General features: G+C 41.1%; 1 long non-coding RNA gene and 1 pseudogene across 2 annotated transcripts in view; one reads left to right on the plus strand and one right to left on the minus strand.

The window, feature by feature from the left end:
• LOC145441597 (uncharacterized) overlaps positions 1–22,772 on the plus strand; it is a 209,639-nt gene that overhangs the window by 366 nt on the left and 186,501 nt on the right. The gene's annotated exons all lie outside the window — the stretch shown is intronic.
• On the minus strand, positions 510–11,857 carry LOC145441588 (sodium- and chloride-dependent betaine transporter-like; annotated as a pseudogene). The gene is made up of 15 exons (XR_013915860.1): positions 9,175–11,857; positions 9,058–9,105; positions 8,595–8,701; positions 8,406–8,536; positions 6,665–6,791; positions 6,370–6,517; positions 6,174–6,309; positions 5,338–5,472; positions 5,180–5,283; positions 4,097–4,221; positions 3,819–3,931; positions 3,421–3,555; positions 2,950–3,153; positions 851–1,018; positions 510–785 (listed from the first exon to the last, which is right to left on the minus strand). The product of XR_013915860.1 is annotated as a sodium- and chloride-dependent betaine transporter-like (transcript).

The raw sequence follows: 22,772 nt of genomic DNA on the forward strand, positions 1-22,772 counted from the left end.
TAGATCCTGAATTTCATCATACCAAACTTGACGCTAAAACCTATCCAACCTTTGCCATGTACAAACTATAGCCTATCACTGATATAACGCAACTCATGACATAACTGAACCAGAACCCCAACCTGTTCAAACGTAACCACAAACACCTGATCTAACCGAACTCTGAAAAAAGCAAAATGTCTAAGGACCATTCCCAACCTGGACAACAAAACTTGAAACCACCACATTTCCAAATCTTCTGAAATATGATACATGCATAGATGAGTTGATTTCGAACACAATAAGGTTTTGAAGAAAATTGAACTCCAGGGTCAAAAGTTACGTCAATTTTCCTCAAATACACTTTATTGTGTTCGAAATTAACTCATCTCTGCATGTACCAAATTTCAGAAGATTTGAGAATGTGGTGGTTCCAACTTTTGTTGTCCAGGTTGGGAATGGCCCCCAACCTAGCTAAACCAAGCCTTTAATATGCCCAACCAAGCCGTACCCAACCGGCGACCATAGAATATCATGTCATCTCCAAACGTATATTAGGGCATCACTAGGAATATGTGGTTACAACGATATTACCAAAACATAAGGATGGCATCGCTAAAGTATGTAATAACAGTTCCAAAGTGTATGTTGACATCACTGATATAGCTGACATCGCCAATGTAAATCCCACTCAAGAGGAGTAGGGTTTTAAAGCCCATGGATGACTTTTAGGTGAAAGTCTTCATCTCAACCTTTTGGGAGTTACTGCGACGTCGAGACAGAACGCTGGTAGTCGCGTACCACCTCTAAATGTAAAATTGAAAAGTTGAATTATGAATAGAGGTCATGACAAGTTCTGATTTTCTGTTACTTGTGTCACGGGCTCTCTTCCTTTCAGCATTGATTTCGCCGCAAATAGTGGAATAGGTAGAAGAACAGTAAGGCTGACGATCCAGCCGACAACCTCGGCCCATGGGGGATACTCGTAGTCTCCAAGTTTCAGTGGAGCGTATTGAACGCATGCGACGAATAGTATGACCTGTTTGAGGAGAGAGCAGCGAGAAATATAACAATGTGTTCGTTCGATGCATGCAATAAATTAGCGGGACAACCCAATTTCTAACCATTTTGAAGACGTAAAAACTTTGACATGTTACGACGAACACGGTGTGTTGGCAGAATTCCACTTTTAAGTGCATATAGTTTGAGTCCTCTGGATAAAAGTAAGCCATCAATGTGGAATCCATTATTTGGGATTCTAAAACACTTAGAATAGTATTCCAAGTTCTCAATCTGTCCGATACAAAGTTGAAATTATGGTGGTGAATCCGCGCGAACTAGTCTGGTAGTTCTGAAAGTAGGAGCGTGAATCCCCGAAGGGGCAGGAAGCCTGCGGAGGGTAATGATACATTCTTGAAATCGGAATGAGTTTGATTCTTGCCGAGATTTTTGGTATAATCCTTATACTTATGAGATAGTTTCTGGTCGGTCTGAGATTAGGTATCACTCCAGATCAAGCATCGGTGCAGACTGCGTGGAAAGGCGCGAAGTCATGACCATAATTATAAGACGATGTCGTATGCGGGGGATGAAACAGATTTTATACTAAGAAATAAAAATCTTTTACAACAGTGCTTCCCAGCCTTTTTCTGTTTGCCGCCCGCTTTTAATGCAAGGTCTCATTGTGCGACCCGCTATGAGATTACGACTGAACGAATGAGAACGTATATAATTCGACGTGCAATAAATCGTGTGATGAGTAACGAGTTAGGCCAACATTAGACGCACACGAGTGAAATTGTGCGACAATTCGAGAATACAAGTGTATCAAGCAGACAGTAATAGGCCTACACGGAATATAGATGATTATATTCAAGCAGTAATTCGTCTTTTACGCCGAACACAACGGGGTCCCGAGTGGAGTATACTTTATGTCGAGGCGTTATCGGGCTGGATTGCATTTCCCAATTTATTTTCGTAAAACCTTTCGAGGAAGGAATGAATGATCTCCAATTTTAAAGCATACAGGAAAACACGGTGCAATTTCGAACTGCAATCAAAATGACTGTCACGAAAATCTAGCTCACGAATCATTGTGTTCACGGGAACGCGCGTTACGGCACCTATAGGCGGCGCAAATACAATGTAATTTAGAGGCGGGAAAAACGGCTAATTGCCGGTCTAATCGTGAGAAGATAAGGTGTTTCACATATTTGGCAAATTGAAGTGAAAACTGTAGCATTTAGAAATTCGCGATCCATACGTGTGCCATGACCAACCGGTTGGGAAGCACTGGTTTAAATGGTCACACGTGATATCCTCAATTAGATCTCATTCTGTAGAATCTCACTCGTGTGAAGCAGCGCGTTTCAAGTCAGGCCAAATGTACTTGATTGAATGTCTCTGAACACTATATGCAGTGTGCAGTCGCTGAACACACATCCAAAGCAAAGCAAAGACCTATGCGTGATCGGCTAGTGCAGGGGTGTAAATGTGCCATTCCCTGGCCCGGAAAGAAGTGCTAATTGTAAATGGTGTGCAGTACGCAAAATGGGAAATATAGCTTATGGTCTGGTATACGTTTGAACTGAGCCCGAATGTGCCTAAAGGTGCAAAGGTGCAAAAACACTAAAATCGCTACATTCTGCATATGTTGAATTTGTATATGAACATTTCTGACAAAATATCCAAAGCTTCGCGTAATTTACCCCTAAGTATTTTTAATCGGTATTTCTATAGGCCGATATCAATTTTTTGGAGTTTCCAAACAGCAATAGCCTGCCATATCTTGCAACCGTGCGTTTTATTGCAAACATGCACTGGTTTTCCTTTCAATGATTATTGAATTAACGATAAGGCGGAGGGGTGCGAGATATTCTTACTATCGTCAATGGGAGGGTGTCTCAAAAAGTTTAAGAACCACTGTACTAGTCAGATATAGTTCATCAAGCCATACAGACTAGTACATACCACGATGACACATGGATCCACAGCAATCATGCAGTATTTCAACAAAACATTCGGATAGTATCCTATCATCGACTTGACATCATCGAAGAACTTGTCCATTCCGTAAATCCACGCTATTCCAGCGATTTCACAAAATGCTACTAACATGATGCAGAAACTGCTTGTTCCGTACATGTTGACGAGTTCGAAAACGTATACACCACCCTGTGAGAAGGATGCTGAAATTGACAACCCTTTCAGGATTGCGATTTCTCATTGCCGTCGATGGCATATGGAATGACATCATTTGCACGCTGGAAAGAGGGGTGTAATAGAATGATAAAACCACTACGGAATGTAGGCATGCTCCAATTGTGACACAGCTGGCATTTGTATATCGCACGTTGAGAGGTTTTTAAACCGGTCGTGAATGTCGTGCCATAGTTCATGGAGCATCCAGTTGCAAAATTTACGAAAGAAACGTGAACTTACGTCGAAAAGCATTGGCAGTCCCAAGAAAAACGGGAAGAGGCACATGCCGAATCGGCAGGTCTGAATTCCTGGCGAAACGAACCATTTCGGTCTTATATCTTCAAGAAGTCTGGTTATTCCTTCAATTGCTCCAAACTGTAGAGAGCAACATAAACAATTAGGACGTGTGTTAACTGTAAAACTATCGATAGCTAAACCTTGGTAAAATACGCATACACAAATATAATTTATGAAACCATTGTTTCGTTCTTGCCGCTGCTCCTCTCCACAACGCAGTAGCTGTATTCTCGGTGTTTGATTTGCGGGTTAACTACAAGGCACAAAGCAGACCGATGATTATGGGTATAGGGTGATTTTAGAAGGCAATAAGATTAGCGGACGCAATGCAAAGCTCTTACTGCACTATCAACAGCTATGAATCCCAGCGTGATGAAAAATATTGCTGCCCATATTTGTGAACCGGGAAGTAGTGTAAGTCCGGCAGGAAATACCTCGAAAACTAGTCCAGGCCCTGTCAATGGAAGCGATTTACTCGATGGCTGGTAGCCGGGTATCGTATTTCAATAGCTCCGGCAAGAAATGCTGGTTTCCTGGGTATATGTTGATTACTCGTCTATTTGGAACAGGATTTCATCGACAATAAGGATGCCCTTGGGAGCTGATTCTAAATATCTACCTTGCTCTGCAATGTCGGTAATATTTTTATTTTGGACGTGTGCCACATGTCCAAGGTAACAAAATATTACGAATCCGGCGAAGACTGACGATCCGCAGCTCGTGGCAACACAAATGAATGCGTTTCTAAAGAATGATTGAATAAATCACCGAAACATATAATAGTCGTTCAATGGGATTTGCATCAACGATATTATACCCGAGCCTACAATAGTTAGTACGTAGTATAGGTCCCGATAATATATTGCTATCGTTGTAGCGCAATTGACAAATTACTTATACTTCACTGTAAAGTGAAATAATATATCAATGAATTTCACCTTGTTTTACTATGTGACGATTATAGGTAGGGTTGCATTTAAAATAAATGATTGTTTAATTGTTTAAAACACGTTTTAAACAGTGTTTTAGACAAGGGCCTTTAAAAAAATGTGTTTTTAAGTTGTATAATTATGCCATAATTGTGTAAATACTTTCCCAAAAACATTTTGTATGAGCCTACGGACGATTACCACCCGATGTAGCCGACGTATACAATATGGGATGGTTGGAACTCACGAAATATAGTCGGTTCAACAGCTATTGTACGTAGATATATATCGTTGTTACGGAATGAATGTTCTGATGATGATGACCGCCGACCGTAAAAATGCTGCATGACGATGTAGTCCTGACTAAAGATATTTTTGGTCCGTATATATGACAGGGGTTGGAAGCCTATTTCGTCAAAAGAGCTATATTTACGCTATATTTTCAATTTCCAATGTCAATTCACTATGACGTCACGATTGAATATCCGTGGCGTCGTGACTTTAAAGAAGAAGAAAAAACAATAGAAAACAGGTTTTAAACAAGGGCCGTCTCTTATGCTTTACACATAAAGTTTACATTAAACACGATTTATTCCTTGTATAGGTGGATAAATACGCGATTAATCTATCGATTCAGGAACCCGGCCTATACCAATACCAAGTTCTTCATTTTCCCATATCAGGCCCGCCGACTGCAGAAGTTTCCTGCCCCTGCTAGTGAATATAGCACGAGAAACATGCGCAGCTATATAGGCTGACTTTATACGTATTACTTGTAGCAATCAGTATTAAACTTGTTGTAACTCCCAAGACCGTGCAGGACCGTGGACGAAACTCCCAATGTGTAGAGGACTTGGCCTGCTGCGTCCAGCCATACCTGGAAAATCGTATATAAGCTTACAATCGAATGACGAACAGGATGCTAGCTTACTTGCGGCTTCACGAGTTCTTCCAAACGCGGGTATATGAAATACACCACTCCCTCCATAGCCCCTTCCAACAAAGCGCCGCGTATCAACAAGACCAACAGCATGACGTAGGGTGATATGACAGTAACATATGCTACCTGAGAAAGAAACATTTGTAAATAGGCAGTGAACTGTATGGCTACGTGAACCATGAAGCCATGTCGACTAAATGTCTTAATTCACGCTCGCGCAAAACAATTTTTTCTTTGAAATTGCAATTTCTATAGCTTCCATCCAAAATTTATTTTCAATTTCGCAGTTAATCTTCATTCCATGCGGCGTCTGATAATGATGGAATCAGGGATATCTATAGATATCTTTGGATGAAAGTAAGCACGAGTTTGACGTTCGGAGGTGTTGGACATGAAAATTCGAACGAAATTATTTTACCTAGTATGAAGAATTATAGACATCAATGCGGCGACCTTCAATTTACAAGTATCATACAACCGTTGTATAGAAATCTACTATCGCTGATATGATTTCACTGAGCATAATATAGTATACTACCGGATTGAGTAATGAGTATTGAGCACATCTTGTTTTGTTATAATTTGCGAACACTTTCATGATCAAATGTAATCAAGCATTAAGTAATCGTAATTCAAATTAAACTGATACTTTTGATTTAGCATGGTCAGACCCCCCATATAAACTATTCGCCAGCTATTTCTCAACTGTCCGCAATTTCGTAAAAGGGATAATTAAATTGCCGCACCACACATAATTCCAATCGTCCATACAGTACACTGTTCAACATCGTTTTTGTCTGCATGGTATAGTTTATGTAACGCATTACCTTTCCAGTCGTTTTAATTCCATTCCAAACGCAAAGATAGCATATCATCCAGGACAAAATGAAACAGATAATCATTTTCCAATTGGTAAACGAGCCCATGTCATGAATCCCGGCGGTTTCTCGCAAGACGTAGTTACTGCACGGACATAACAGGATCGTAAATCGTGCATCGAGAGAAGCAATAAAAATATCATACTTCCAGAATTCACCCGTTGACGTTGTTGTTTGATTTGATATGATGGTTATATTTATATCAACGTATTTTACACTAGACTGGTTCATCGCCTAGTGCGAGCCAACGACTCCTGTCACAGGGATACAATCTTCCGTATTCCACGCGTTGTCTTGACAGAAATGCCACGTTATCAAGTCATCAAATTATTACTTTATTTCGCGTTTTTGTTGTACCAATGTACTTGGCAAATGTAGCTTGAAACAGGTCGACAAGACAAAAATTGATAGGTTTTAATTCGTAACCCCATCCGACTTACCGCAAGTTGCCCAAGGCAAATCGCCCAGAGTAACGGAATGAGCGAAGTAGAAGAGAATCCATCCCATAACCACCATGATGTAACTGATAAAGTACCAACAAATCATGAGACCGGAATAACCTGCGCCCTGTCAACAAGCATTGTGAATTCTATTAGACCAGGGATGGGCAAACTGCGGCTCGCGGGCTGCATGCGGCTCTTTCAGCCTTTGATTGCGACTCGTTAATGATTGCACAATGCACATGTGTTTCGCCATTTTTCTAGGGAGGTTTAACCTGATTCTAAATTGATGCATTTTATCGCTTATTAACAATTTGAGTATCGTTTTCGTGTTGTTTCTTTCCTTATGGTTTACGCCGGACTTGTGAAATTTAGGAGAAGGTGGCACAACAGCAGTGATTCACAAACCGTGTGCCTCGGCACATTAGTGCGCCGCCACATATTCTCAGTCGTGCCGCGAATCGTTTTGTAAACCTCAATTCAGTCGTATAAACTTTTTTTCAGTCTTATAAAAATAAGCATAGCCATCGCATTACCACGTGAATTATTTTCTAAATGCAACTTTCTTGTAAGTGTGCCGCGAGTGTTTTATAAGTTTGGGAACCACCGCACTACAGGGTTAGAGATTTGCAATTGAACTCGCGAATCGAGTTCACATAAACGTTTCATACGCCACAATGGATGCCTGATCATCAATCAATCATACATCATTGTGTTCAACAATGAGCTTGATAATTAATTTCGCCAGAGCAGGTCACAATCATTTCCGAGCTAGCAATGGTGAATACGGCTCTTCCATTTAATTGTATCGTTAAGGCTTGCAATAACTAATGCAGACATTACAGAGTTTGGCCAAGGAAAAATTGTCGAGATTGTCGAGCTGAAATCTTCCTTAAATTCTCATCAGCACTTGAAGGAACAGCTCCGCACTGCTTAGACGTCAGATCAGTCTCATTTCAAACACCTTGCAGCCCAGGTGGAGACGCACCGTATCACCACGCAATAATAAACTTCATTCGACAGCCTACATTACATTATGACAGGAGGTTTATCTAGGCTTCTCCTCGCGACGTGATCCGCGTAAGCGATGTCTTATAAAAAGCCTAAAGTGGGCCGTGCTACAAGTCGGTAAATACGGAACAAAAAATAAAGAGTATCGGCCTGGTGTAAAATAACCAATATCTTCGAAACACCATGAATATCAAACAAACAAATATTACCTTGTGACGTCATAAATTCGTAATTTTGAAATTTTGTGTTGTGGCTCTTTTAAAGCTAAGTTTTTTGATATGGCGTCTCGGGCATGAAGCAGGCCTGCCCAGTGCCCACCCATGTATTAAACGTTGCATAATTTTATCTCTCAAATGGAAATTATAAATACCATCAGTATAGTCGGTATACTTGAACTATTTTTGGTAAAACTATAAGATTTGTAAATAAAATGCAACAACTAACTCAAGCAAGTACATTGCCGACTACAATAAAATCATTCAGGAATAAGCCAATAGGTAACTGAAAATCAGCATACATTTGTCAACGATTATGTACACATCTTTTCGTAATTATGCGTAAGCATTTATCAGGTTCGCGATCGTCAAAATCTATGGTCTTGCTAAGTACCAAGACATTCGATTGTAACAGCTGATTTATATTGATAACTATATATACTCTTTGTCGTTTCTTTAAAGTTATGCGTAGAAATAAGACAATCTGAATTCTAAATTCTAAAATTTCACAATACCCTTAGTAGTGGAACCAAATCCCAAGACCCGATGCATCCGCTCTGGGTGAACTGGCCAACCGCCGTCTCCATAAAGAGCATTGGCAATCCGATGACAGTGGCACTTATCAGATACGGTATCAGAAATGCCCCTAAAATTTTGATGTCATGAGACAAAATATATATTGTACGGAGAATACAGAAGGTTACCTCCCCCATTCTTGAAACAAAGGTATGGAAATCTCCAAAGATTTCCGAGCCCAACGTTAAATCCGATGACATTGAGTAGGTATTCAATAGTTCCGCTCCACTCCAGCCTTCGTTCATGTTGGAAATAGAAATTTTACCAAGTCCAACTGGCCTCGGAATCATCATTGTTAATTTCATTTGGGAATACAATGTATTAAGAGGAAATTCAATTTGCTGGTAGCCAATTGAAAATTAATTAAAATTCTGTAGCCACCAAACAGTCATTTTCCAGTTTTAGAGACAGTATTAGTTATAATCAAATATCTATTTAGATTCCCAGTGTCCAATAAATTCATGCAAATTATACAACTAACAGCTAGAAAATAGTCGCAAACATGTCATGAAATAAACGATGATGTCAAAGCAGTGTATTGATACTGAATATGTCAAATAAAAGCAAAATGGTATACTTCGCTGAACTTACCTTGGTTTAGTGCCATCTTGTTCAATCTGTGGTACTTCTTTGTCAATTCTGTTGTAATTTCAAGGACTGAATCACTGATAAAAGGGATATTGTAACACTAAAAATTTAAATGCTCACGGGTTTTCGCATTGACCACTGGTTTCGATCCCATCCCGTAAGGCCTCGGTCATGATAATTTTATCTGTGCTATGGTTATGGACTGACACTTAAAATATAAATGCCTACAATAATATCTGTCATGCAAGGGGATATGTCGGTCATAAAACATAAATGTGCTGATTCACGTCAAAATAGAAGATTACCTGATAACGGTAACTATGCCGTATGCCAGTTCTTATCAGCCTTTTTGGCGTTGCGGCACCCTATCAAATGGATAAATAGTAGGGATGGTGTACCCGTGAAAAGTTCTAGCGAATGTGAACGCCAACGTGGTCGACTCCATAATTCCTTCCCAAGTGTTGGAGGTTTATCTAGGCTCCTCGTCATCTCATCCGCGTAAGCGGTTTCTTACAAAAAAGCCTTGAAGTGAGCCGTGCTACAAGTCGGCAGATACGGAATGAAAAATAAGGAATAACGGCCTGGTGTAAATGACCACAGTAGTTGACAAACACCATGAATACCACAAACAACAACGCAAACGTGGACGAGAACCCATTACGACGTCAAATGATATCACAAATCCATACTTCCAAACGCTGCATTTCTGTAAGGAATAAAATGTATGCAATACTTGGGGAACACCTTCCCTATGATAGTTTTCGGAAACGCGATAATGTCGAAAATTAATTTCTACAGTCAAAATATAAAAAGATCGCATATTCGCAATAACTTCAACTAAATCTAGAGCACGACACCGACCTATATAGTTGTGTATTTACATTAAAATGCAGCTTCATGAGGCTTCGGCATATATACAAGCATATATACAATAGGTATGAGTAAGTTGTAAAGAATAAGGCATATGTCAATAGTTGAGGTAAAAATGCGCCGTGTGACAACGACAAATCGAGCATAAAACAGAGTCACACTGGGATTATTTGAAGGCTATAATTGTCGCTTTAGTCACGGAAATATCAATATCACTCTACTAAAGAGAGCACCAGTACCCCTCCAAAATCACAGGGTATTACAAACATCGCCACGTTTCCGTATCCGATCAACGAAACAATCCGATTTCAATTGCGTCACAACAATCTATCCAGTTTGTATTGTGCCGTATTCCGAGTAGAGGTCGACCGATATTGATTTTTGCAGGCCGATACCGATACCGATTATCGACACACTCACAAGGCCGATAACCGATGTCATAGGCCGATATTAATATGAAAGGAGCAGAGAACCATTTCGCCAAAATACTATGTATTAGGCAAGATGGCACTTGTACATGCCACAGAAATCTGAAAAATAAACGAGAAAACTGAAATTAAAAAGAATTATTGCTTAACTGTGCACACTGCACATTCAATAAAATCCGGGATAACCCAAAAAGCAAAACGTGATACAGAATTGCAGATCAGTCCAGTAGAGGTAAATTGTAATGCAGGTAGCATAGTTTCTCTGCATGCTCATCTATAGTTAAACTCGTCCTGCAAGGGTAAATCTGACACGTATCGCCATTTGCATCGTCGATTTCTTGAGATTCATAGGCCGATATCGATAATCGGGAAGGTACCAACTATCGGCCTGGTCGATAATCGGTCGACCTCTAATTCCGAGGCTCTTGACGAATTTTGAGTCGTAACGCATAGGCAGTGGTTCTCAAACTGTGGTAGACGAGACGATCTCGGGTGGTACGCGAGCACATCGGCGATTTTTAATTGTTGTGGAGCAATTTCACGATGGTATCATTGAGTCACATCTGAATCACATTAAAGGGAACCAAGCATTCGCTGATATTGGCTAGCTAAGCTACTCGGGCTAACATACTAATGCATCAGTGTAGCAAGGAATATAAAATTTTTCCGGCTATATGGTTAGCGCACTAATGCATCAGTGCATCAAGATCGATAAACTTTAACCATGTCGAAACGAGACTATAATCCAGAATACATGAAGCATAGATTGATCGCAATCGAATACGGGGGATAATGTTTGCTACTGTACGTATGGTTTGTATGAAAACCGTTGTTAACGCGTCCACGAAGCGAGATACCGTAGTGGTATAATCCACCGCTGCAACACCAATGGGTTGCGGGTTAGAGTCCGACCGAGGTCGACTCCAAAATTTCTACCTAAGTGAGTAAGTGTTGGAGGTTTATCTAGGCTCCTCCTCGCCATCTCATCCGCGTAAGCGATGTCTCAAAACGCCTGGATGTGGGCCGTGCTACAAGTCGGCAAATACCGAATCAAGACAAAGACAATCGGCCTGGTGTAAATGACCATTGTAGTCGACAAAACACCATGAATACCACAAACAAAACAAGTCCAGCCTGTTAAAACGGCACCTCGATTCACAAAATGCAATAAAGAAGACATGAGATCCCCTGCCTCGGCGTGTTAGTGCGAGGAAGGACTTTCGGCCAATAAAAGACCGAGATCGTCCAAGCGAGCCTGGGCAGTGGACATATACTGCTATGTGATATGAATAATGTTAGACAATCTTGTCACCTTGTCTACAGAAAACAGTTGTATTCAGCAAATTAAATCCGCTTTTCGTATTATTCGTTGATGTTATGGTGTGTAAACAACGCCAATTACTAATAATACTGTCGACTAAAATAAGCCATTTGTGATCCAGCTAGGTGGTACGCGGTGTAGTATGAAAACGACGGGGAAAAATTGAGAAACACTGGCATAGGCGTTATAGTTGTCAGAAGCCTTTCCAATCATGAATCGCAACGTCACCGGGTTTCAAATACATAAAATTTACACCTAATGGATTCAGACTAAACTATTATCTCGTACACCCGTGAGCATTCCAAATGACACCCCCGTTAAGGACCACTTCCTTCTTACAATGAGGACAATTACATATGTACTATGTACTGTGCACTGTGCGCTGGGTGGTAGGCCTATATGCTGAAGTGGTGATTCGTGAACGCTGAACTGACTGAGTAGACTTGGTAAGACACGTTACTGAATTACTGGAATGATATCACACGATACTATTTGGGATCATGATTTCTGTTTCATATAACATCACTCGCTTCAACACCGACTCTGAGATAAATGGTTCAGTGTCGAGTTTCATTGAAAGCGATTGCGTTTACGGAATGTTTTCGCAGATAACAGTCGCCATCCCAATAATTTAGAATATAGTCTATCTATACTTATTGGGAGTGTTATCAGTGGAAGCGATAACTATTACTGGGTTGAGCCTCAAGTACTATAGGAAATATACGTGCTTTGATGGCGCACATATTTGTCAGTGACGTGCGGTGAGGTTCATGGCTGGTGAGGCACGGACCCCCACCCCACACACACACACACATACACACACACGAACACGCATGCACGTAAAGTACCTGATAAAGAGACCCAAAATGTGAATACGGGTATAGAGAGCATTCTCTTTGAACACTGATAGCCGTAGCAATTCCACGTTCTACAATACATGTAGGACTGGTCGCTATTGTGCTAAATGGGCAAGTATAGAGTAAGTAAGGGCAAGTATATAGACCGGTATAAGTTATTCGAAGGTCATGAAAGTAGCATCCTCATTTACGAACATTTTTTCAGTAAAATAACACTAGATTTGCCGAATTTCGAAAGAAATTACACTAGGACACTAGGCCAAGTCAAATAGGCCTACACTAGATCTAGTGTAAAACACTAGGAGTGGCACCACTGAACACAAACAACGACAACGCAGGCTATGTAAGTATAGCTATCACATACCACAATTAAAGGTTATAGGTATTGCAGTTGAACACACCATAAAGGCCACAAACAACGACAATGCAGCCTATGCAAGCAGCTATCACATACCACAATTTAACAGAAAGTATGGGGAAGCGAGTGGCGCAGTTGGTTAAGCGCCAGCGTCACGACACCAATGGCTGTGGTTCGAATCCCGGTTCGAACCAACTTCTATGTGTCGGAGGTTTATCTGGGCTCCTCATCGCTATCCTCACTGCAATAGCAGTGTCTCAAAAAGCCCAGTATGATGGTGAGCCGCGCCAGTACGAAGTCGGCAGTAAAGAAAAGTCCGGATGCATGAAAGAGAGAGATACTGAAGCTGGAAGCGCGCGAGTGTGGAAGTCGTCCGGAAAGAATACAAAAAAGCAAAGAACTTGAACATTACTAATATCATTGTCGTGGTGTACATGACCTTAACAGGCGATAAATACCACTGTTGTATGTGTTAAATAAACCAAACCAAACAGAAAATACATACCAGCTACGTAAGTAAGGGATGTATTTGCTCCGCATTACGTATTGGCCGTCGCTACTATATAATTCCTACAGGACTGTTGTATTCCGAAATCGATAGCGCGTTTCCAATTGTCCAATTGTTAGCGAATAATGCATGAGGCAGATTCGTTTGTGCCTCACCTGGCCATTGTTTCTCTGCGATGGCATCGTCTTTAATATAGCCGAATGTCACCTTCCTTGGCGATTTTGGGGGGTTCTGGTGCTCTGACACTGTTAATATTTGGATTTTCGGACTCAGTGTGACGATAGCATTTGATTGATACCAGTTGTTATGAATTCCGAGCTATTTCTGATGAATAGCAGGTAGGCACGACCCGCTCGTGCCTCACCTGTGCCTCAATTCTCCCTTCGCGCTGTAGCAGGTGAGGCACGACCCGCTCGTGCCTCACCTGTGCCTCAATTCTCCCTTCGCGCTGTATTTTTGAATAATAATTATGCAAATTGATGATGTTGGGTGAAAAAATGTTCAAATTTAGTTATTTATGAACATCGATGTAAAATATCAATAATCATCGACTCATGGAGGGTTTTCACAATTTTCACTAACGCACCCTGACGACAGGTGAGGCACTGCCTCACCTGCCTCATTGGACCGCACGTCACTGATATTTGTAAATGTGATCCTGGGGTTAGGATCGCAGGTATCGCACACGGGCCCTATTAGTAACGTATTCAACATATTGACATGTGAAATAATTAGAAAGTTTTTTCCCAGAATCGACCGACTCAGATAAATGGTTCGGTTCTCATATAGTATTCGCCCCAAGTATTGCCGTATTAATAGGGGAACATTATGATATACGGTACCATGTACTGATCGATGATGTACATGAAGTCTGTTACATGACGATGCAAAATGAGGGTTTATAAGGCCCTGTGAATATACGCAGGTATCACTCAGGTATCACAGGTATCAGTCAGTTATCACTCTGCATCATGTCTGTAAGGTGTCTGGGGTGTGTCAGACACACTCAAGACATGATACCTGAGTGCTAGAACAACTTGAACACCCCCCCCCTCCCCCGACATGATGCAGAGTGATACCTGAGTGATACCTGAGTGATACCTGCTTGTATAAAAAAAATCATTTGACCGCAACTTCGCACCCCGCAGTTTGAGAACCACTTCTTTAGACCATCAGGCAAAATACAAATACAATGAATTTATCAATCGGTGTAATCGGCGACAGACACAGTCAAGACATGATACCTGAGTGCTAGAACAACTTGTACGTACACACCCCAGACACACCTCAGAGTGATACCTGCGTATATCCACAGGGCCGTTTATAATGCACTTGGTGTTATAAGGAACAAACGAAATAACCACCCTATGATTGTGGTTGGTAAACGGGATACAAGTGTGAAGATCTCAGGTAAAGATGACCAAAATTGGCAGATATTAATACAGTGGGCATATATCGGTGGGTCCAGGCGCTATAAAATGATGACTGAATATGTGGGACAAATTATCGGGCAGCCTAACTGGGACAGGCTGCGGGCTCGGCAATTGTCGACAGCCTATGCGAAAATGACATTTACAGATTCAATCAGATAACGGTGGCTAATGAATGACGTTCCGTTTCACATGCAACCAGATGCAGGAAATACACAACAGGGATCGAATTTCGCAAACGGTAACGCATATGCAACCACATGCCGGAGGTGAGCAGAGATTGATTTCTGCAGACGTTAACGTATCTGCGACTCGGCGCAAAGGGCGGAGATTGATCTCTGCAAACGCTAGCGCGTCTGAGGGCCGTGATATGAGCTTCTGTGTAGCCACTTCTGCGGAAATCCTGAAACTTACCTTGCAGCTCACCAACCGTAAGAATCTTTCTTACACTCTCGGCAGCTGCTGCTATTAACAAACACGGCTAAACCGGTAAGATACGACCCTTTTTAGTAATCACCTTACGAACTTACACAATATGCGGGCGAGTTAGCGTACCAATACCATTGACGATGGAGGTCCCAGTTTGATTTTGCCATTTTTGAGAGCTTTGTAGTCTAGTATTTTATTAAAGGCATTCATGTAAGTATTCAAGTAAGTATAGTGTATTATATTATGGCCCTCCAAGGAAGATGCACTATTTTCCATATTATATGCACTATTCCATGCGGGCTGCGTACACAAACGTTTGCGCACTGTCGGCACTGCCTGCGCGCACAAAAAAGCTGTGCCGCGCACAAAAAAAATAATAGACCTGTGAAAAACGAGTGGTGACTAACTGTCTTGCAGAACGTATTGATGCTAATTAGATCAAACTCACATGACACATGCACGAGCCCGACGTTGAATCACATTGTCAATTGTTGATGCAACACTGGATTCTCAGTGGCGCATATTCTGATTCTCATCGATTAAGTTTGAACGAGAACCTTCTATATTAAAATAAAATTGATGGCCACTGAGCAGACTGGTGACAAAGCTCACCACTACCAAATTGCAACTGCTTGCAAATTAGGCAAAAACGGATTTCTATCGATATGGCTATATATACACTCCTGTTGGGTTGCTTCAGTTATACATGAATAATCGTACTATTAAATTCGACTGCACGGCTTGATACTCGTAATAATTGCAGGACCGGACTAGTATATTTGGAAACTTCGCAAATTGACGAAGAAACAAGGGCGCGCGACTTCGAGTAGCCTTGTCAATATCACTGAGGTCTCTCCCTAGCCGTGTGTCGCAAACCGTTATGAAGATTTCCTGCACGGATGGCAGAGACGATCAATGAAAGCGGAGTATAGCAGAGCAACAAAGGAATAACCCTTTAGTCTCATGTCATATGTGCTGAAGTCAATTTTAAGCAAGCTGCACAAGGGCGATACTGCGACTTGGTGTAATTCATCTTTCTGTGTCAGTTCGGAAAAAATACACAACTTTACAACCATAGCCGCACAAAAACGTGTCAGGCGACACTTTCGATTTCATCATTAGGGACAGTGTTTTCAAACTTTTCCATTGCCGCGTACCACTAACTTATTTTTCATTACACGGCGTGCCTCCTAAAAAGCTCTCTCATACCACTAGTGATACGCGTAACACAATTTCAGGACCACTAGTCTAGGAGCATTTACAATAGGGTTACCATGCGTCTTCTTTTAAGAGGATTTGTCCTATTTTTTACTTTTTTGAAAATGTCCTCGGAGGACGCCCAAATGTCCTCTTTTTTCAGATTTTGTCCTCTTTTTTGAGAATTTTGGTCAAATGTACGGTCAAATTCGACTGAGATACCGTAAATCAGCACCGAAGTAACGCGCCGGCGGGTATTTCGGGAGCTGAGCCGGAAAGTTGACCTTTTTTTTAGTCAACCGACCACGAAGTGGGAAAATTTACCATTTTTTCAGGATTTTCCTCCGGTTTTGCAAGTCTGAAAAATTCTGAAAAAGTGTCCTCTTTTCAGATTTCCAAAATATGGTAACCCTAAGTAACAATCTAGACTCGGCCCGACCATATATCCTATAGGGACGGCGAGAACATATCCTATAGCAAATAAAGGACCCATTACCTAACTGATGCATTGAAGTAACGTAAGGGGACGATTGCTAAGGCATATACCGCTATATATACCGCTATGTACACTGTAACTGTGTTTAAAAAGCAGCCTCGAATACTTCCTTAGGGCGCCGCACATTAAAGCAACAGCGCATGCTACTGATCTAATGTTCTAAAACACCCAAATGCCATTGTGATGATAGAGGGGTAGCCATCTTTTCTGGCTAAAAGAACCGCTGGCGGTTTCTGAACCATCGCCTTGGCCACTTGAATGTTTATATTTCCAAATTGGCAATGGATGGAATTAGGAAGACGCAAAGAGCAGGCCCGGTCTCATTCAGTGTATAGTGTATAGTCATTAGTCATGTTCTAGTCACGAGAGACCTGTAACGACATTTTATTTGACGAATGAATTCTACCAGCAATACTGGTACTTGCATTGTATTTTGCGGGTCGCATTTACACGATGGTATTCAGATCAGAAGTATACGGGGAATTCGGTGCTAGAACATGTCAACAATGATTCGACCGGAATGTCTCGCTCATTCTTTTGCCACGGTTTATTGATCTTTTTTGAGAACTCACTCTCAGAATCACATGTTGGCCAAAAGAAGCAGGAAAAACTAATGGCACTAAATTACGTGAGGTATGAATTCCTGGAGAGAGAGAGTCTTTATTTTCATCCAACAAAAATACATAAAAAAAAACAGACGGCAATGATGGTGGTACAGAAGATATGCAAGCATAGTATTCGGTTTCAGATAGGAATGATCGATACGTCCGTGAAGGTAAACTAGTCTGATCACACCAGCATCGAACAGGTACACTTGACTACATAAAGTCTGGCTGTAAAAAATGTTAGTTTAAAAGAAGAAAATAAAAATGAAAAACGGTGGTAGCAAATGATCAATGAAGCAATGTCTGGGCAAGGTAGTATACTACAGTGTTAATATAACGACAAGAGGTGATTAAGTAAGTCTTTTTTGAATCTATTATAAGGCAATTGACGGATATGGTGTGGTAGGCTAGTTCATTCCAGATGGTAGTTCCTGAGTAGTCGATAGATCTCTTAGTTAGGTTGCTATTCGGTGCGGGCAAGTAGATATTTCCCTTTGATGAGGATCTCGTGTAATGGGAGTGGACATTTTAGCAGGTGGGAAAAAGTCATCAAACACATGAGGCAAACTATTGGAAAAATATTTGCGTTTAACTTTTGATACTCGAAAGCGATATAGTTCGTCAACTCGCAAAATTCGATGCTTACGGTAGTAAGGCGATAATTTCGTACGTAAAGGTACAGATCAGATCAACCGTATCGCATGATTTTGGACGGTTCCAATTCTAGGCAAAAATGTTTTGCATGCACTTCCCCATACTACGATTCCATATTGTAGGTGAGAGTGAAAAAGTGAGAAGTAGATAGTTCGTATAGTATTGATCTAGAAACCAAAGATTGCAGACGGGTGATTATTCCCACACACCGAGCTAGTTTTGATATTGTGTATTCAATATGCTGCTTCATTTGGACCTCAATGGGGCCTGGTTGCCCATCCAACAAGTCGCTGCTGAAGAGATTCGGCGTCCTAAACATAGAAGATATGCGGGAACTAGAAATCGCCAAGTTTATGTATCAGTTCCACTGCGGTCGTTGCCCCGAATATTTCAATGACTTCTTTACCTCGGAATCAAAAGCGCACTAGTACAACACACGCGCGTCCACGTCGTCCAAATATGATATGATCGACCGAAAAGATCATCGCTCTATAAAATATGCCGGACCTGATGTGTGGAACAGTATCCCGCCGGCCATCCGACAGTCAACGAGTATGTCCACATTCAAGTCGAAATACAAGCAATTACTATTAAATAAATACAGTCCATCCTCAAGATTACCGGACCACGACTGACCTATCGATCTCGCTCCCCATGACATGCCGCCCTATTATTGTCGCTTTCTTTTTCTATACTGTCTTCTTTACTTTCATTCAGTGTGCATGCCTCCTCTTTACATCGCCTAGGCCCTAGGCCAATGTGGGTGTCTGATTCCATAGACTAATCCAAGTCGCTTCGACATCTTCCTGTCTATTCATTGTATCGCATTTTTTGTGGTGTATTGAACTGATAAAATTGCTAATAAACCAATGATGATGATGATGATGACAATTGTGACGCCGAGGTATTTTGCCGAGTCACATATGGAGATTTTTTATGATTGATGTTCACAGTGAAATTTTGATTGGCGGCGACAGTATTTAAAATGACCATCTCGGTCTTATCTGCATTCAGACTTAGTTTGTTTGCTTGTAGCCATTTCAACACTTTTGGGAGTTCCTTATTTGCAGGTGCATGCAAATCATCGATAGTGCAGGAGGTCATAAAGAGGCGAGTACCATCAGTAAATAGGGTTGTGCGGAATAGAGATGCATTAACAATGTCGCTTATATAAATGAGGAAAAAAGCTAATGTAGTTCTTAACCGGTCTTACATAGAACACCAGGGTTTCCGACAGCCAGTCTCTGGGGTTCCGCTGGAGGTCAAGACACGCATTCAACTCATACATATGATTTGTGATGACACGTCATTATTGGTTGCAGGCAATTAGGATCAGTAGGCGAATTGTGAATGCCGTGGTGTCACGTCGTGCGCAGTGCAGTAGGAATGGGGTGTGGGTTCCAAATCGAAACTATGTCCTTCTGACATGTCAATTCTATCACCAATATTTATAGGTTCAATCGTATTTGATCAATTTGTATCAAGCTGTTCCAGCAGCACCATACGGCTACACTTTCCAAGGTGAAACCTCGCATTCTGAACTGGTATCTGAAATAAAGCACCGGCAGTTGCAGTAATTTGGAATGAATATTCATTATAACCAGGGTTGTAACCAAGTCACCAGGCTCCGAGTCACAAGTCAATCTCACTTTTATAGTTTTGACTCGAGTCAAGTCGAGTCATTTCAATTCACCACCGAGTCAAGTCCGAGTCCAAGTCAGCGAGCAGAGGGTCGAGTCCGAGTCATGGAATTATGACTCGAGTCCGAGTCCAAGTCATTGTATAGACTGCTCAGTTGCCAGTTAAAGTATTGGTAAACCCACTTTTTATAACTCTGTTTGGTGATATCGAATGTTTCGCATTTATAATATACCAATTTTCCTCACTTTTAGCAGTTTCTGGTCGCATATTCAAGTACTAGTACCCACAGACGAAATCCCAATAGTGTGTTGGCTTCGTAATTACAAGGAAATGTCGGTCTTGGCCGTCTGAGTCTCGAGTCAATGACTTGGATCGAGTTATGCGCAATGACTCGAGTCCAAGTCGAGTCAATACACAGATTGACTCGAGTCGAGTCGAGTCATTTCCGTATTTTGAAAAAATGACTCGAGTCGAGTCGAGTCATCAGAAAATCGTGACTCGAGTCGGACTCGAGTCGAGTCATGACTCGAGTCATTACAACCCTGATTATAACGTTTGCTTTTGATGTTAAAATTATATTTTATTGGTTTCGTTCACTTACCACTTCGTTGTTGCACTGTGTATTGTGTGCACCAGTAATTTATAGTAATGTATTAGATGTGTGGTTAGATTTGTATTGCGGTAGATATTTGTTTTTGCTACTTGGCAAAAATTTTGGGTTCTGCGAAGCCTTGTAGATAAGCGTAAAGGGCGCTACACACTCCAGAGATATACGCCATAGACATGATGTACCGGTGGAAACGCAGTCCAAACATACATTAAAGCCAGGGGTGTCAAACATATGGCCCGCGGGCCGCATCCGGCCCGCTAGACGATTTCTTCCGGCCCGCGAAGCAATTCTGAGTAGATTGAATCATGCTTATTGCTTATATTATCCAGCACATTTGTAACAAATGTTGAGATTTATGTAGGTTATACTTTCCACCCGACTGTTGTGTTGGGGTTTTACTCCAGTTACCACTAATAACAAGTCGGTGACATCTACACCCAATTTCGAGAAGGTGAAAACTGCACACTACGTTCAGAGTTATATGAAAAAATGGCCCAAAACGTAGTTATTCACAGAAGCAAAACTGCCAATGGGAACCGTAATATGCAATTTACAGGGAGAATATAGCAGTTATACGAAAATATGATTCAAATATCTATGGTCGCACTGTGGTGTCACCTCCTATTCAAAAGGCGCCCCAGATTGCAGACAAACACGAATTGCGATTTAATAATATTAACCCAATTTCCCACGGCCCCGTTTACAGTTATATCTCTTGTATTCCTCACTCCTCACACGCATGGCCAACGCCAGATTACAGCTTGAGCAAAAAGAGCATAGAAATATGCCAACTTTATAGTCGTCATTGCCACTGCTTTAGTGGTTCATATCTGTATTTATCCGGCCAATCATCGTATTTTTGCCATTTCCATTGTTGGCGAATAAAGGTGTTGCTACTTACCAGAATAAAACCGCTATGATCAGTGGTACAATATACTATTATCTATATATACTTCAGTGGTCGGGAGCCTTTTTCGTCCGAAGAGCCATATTGGCCCAATTTTTTCCATTTTAACTCCCAAAGTGCCATACGTGTCAATCAATTGTAACGTCACAGTTGACAGTTCATGACGTCATGATTGCACTTATGCAAACTTGCTACATGGGATTCGTCGTGTGAGCCTCGTTTTCTCTTTAAAAACTCGTACTAATCATGCTGGTAACGTTATTCGAGCATGCGAAACTTTAGTTACGAGAACACAGCTCGTCGCGGTGCTCCTTTTAAATGCGAGAACCTATGATCTCATGCGTAAGTGGAGCTAAACCTGGTCACTACCGCAAAGGTGTGATACGCAGAGCCGGTCAGTAACGAAGTACTTCTACTTTTTGGAAGTACTCAAGTAGTTTTTCTCTACTCCTGGTACTTATTCAGGTGGATCTGATTTTCTCTACTTCTACTTCTACTTCGTACTATTTTGTGATCTACTTACTTACTTTTCGCTATTTCCAGTTTGTTAAGTAGAAGTAGTTTATTCCCCCAATACGAAAGATAGCCTGAGGAATTTCGTGGCTGTTTTCACGGAGTACCAACATTTAATAATCATAAAAGTCAAGTAAAGCCCTGAAGTTTTGTTGCGCTTCGCGTACAGTAGTTATGGAATGACGAATATATTTTCACGAAATAATCAGTGAATATAATTTAGGTACCGGATTGCTTGGTTCCGCTCACATCGCCTTGTTGCCCATATCAAATATTTCATCACAGTAAATATGGCCCACCATAACGTTTGAAACTACCATTTCGCAATCTAGCAATTAGGCTACCTATCATATCGTAATCTAGCAGCCCATGACGTGTCCTGCTAATCTGGAAAATCCGGCTTTTTTAACGTTACACCTGTTTTAGCAGATCACCTTTAAAGCTTTATGGACAAAAGACATGAAATATATTTTCCGCTTTTTAGAAGTGGTATTTGTATTTCACTTTCAATTCCGAGTATCATACTTTGAGTTCTAATTACTTTTAGTTCTTTTGTCTGCAGAACGTACATGTTGAAGCATAAAAGCAAGTGTAGTAATGCCTTTATTTTCCGAAAATGAAGCTACACTAAATACAAATTTTACGATCCACAATATTTGTTATTAACGTATACTAATCGCGCAAAGTGTTGAGGCCGTATCCGATACAACTTCTCCGTATTGCTCTTCGCCTAAATTCGGGGCCTTATAAAATGGCGTAGAGCGCCATGCCATGATATTCTCTAAAACGGGGTCTTCTTGTAAACAAAGGCTTAGTATCGCATTTTCATATCAATACTATAATTGTTATGTTCGTGCATTTACGTTCGGTGTCGTACAACTCTTTCTTTCTCTA

Source organism: Botryllus schlosseri, chromosome 6 (assembly GCF_051294905.1).
Source record: "Botryllus schlosseri isolate E-star chromosome 6, Bs_hap1, whole genome shotgun sequence".
Lineage (NCBI taxonomy): Eukaryota > Metazoa > Chordata > Ascidiacea > Stolidobranchia > Styelidae > Botryllus > Botryllus schlosseri.